The 446-nt window shown below is 31.8% G+C and overlaps 1 non-coding gene across 1 annotated transcript; it reads left to right on the top strand.

Annotated features, from left to right (window-relative positions):
• Nucleotides 1-81: 81 nt before the first annotated feature.
• On the top strand, nucleotides 82-154 carry TRNAF-GAA. The gene has a single exon. It is a non-coding gene; the product is annotated as a tRNA-Phe (tRNA).
• Nucleotides 155-446: the final 292 nt, after the last annotated feature.

Here is a 446-nt window from a genome sequence, read left to right as displayed (position 1 = left end):
AAAATTAGTCATTATTTCTTTTTAAAATCTCAATGAATCAGTGAAAATACCTTTACTGATGAATTTTGATTTCCAAAGATTGCGGGGATAGCTCAGTTGGGACACTGTCAGACTGAAGATCTGAAGGTCATGTGTTCGATCCACGTTCACTGCATTAGCGATTATTTCTTTTTAAAATCTCAATTATTTCTTTTTAAAATCTCAATGAATTAGCAGATCTGTCACAGTAGAAGGAGATTTAAAGGTAACGTTTGATCCACGTTCACTACATTAGCGATTATTTCTTTTTAAAATCTCAATGAATTAGCAGATCTGTCACGTTTTTTATCCAACTGGCATAAGTTGACTAAGTTGCATAACTTTACTATGCAATCTAAAACATGTGATTATTTATTTTTTATGTTATTTAGGATGGCTTAGTTGGGAGAGCATTAGATTGAGTATTG

This window comes from Cucurbita pepo, unplaced genomic scaffold, assembly GCF_002806865.2.
Source record: "Cucurbita pepo subsp. pepo cultivar mu-cu-16 unplaced genomic scaffold, ASM280686v2 Cp4.1_scaffold006398, whole genome shotgun sequence".
NCBI lineage: Eukaryota > Viridiplantae > Streptophyta > Magnoliopsida > Cucurbitales > Cucurbitaceae > Cucurbita > Cucurbita pepo.
This window is presented reverse-complemented; position numbering and strand designations above follow the sequence as displayed.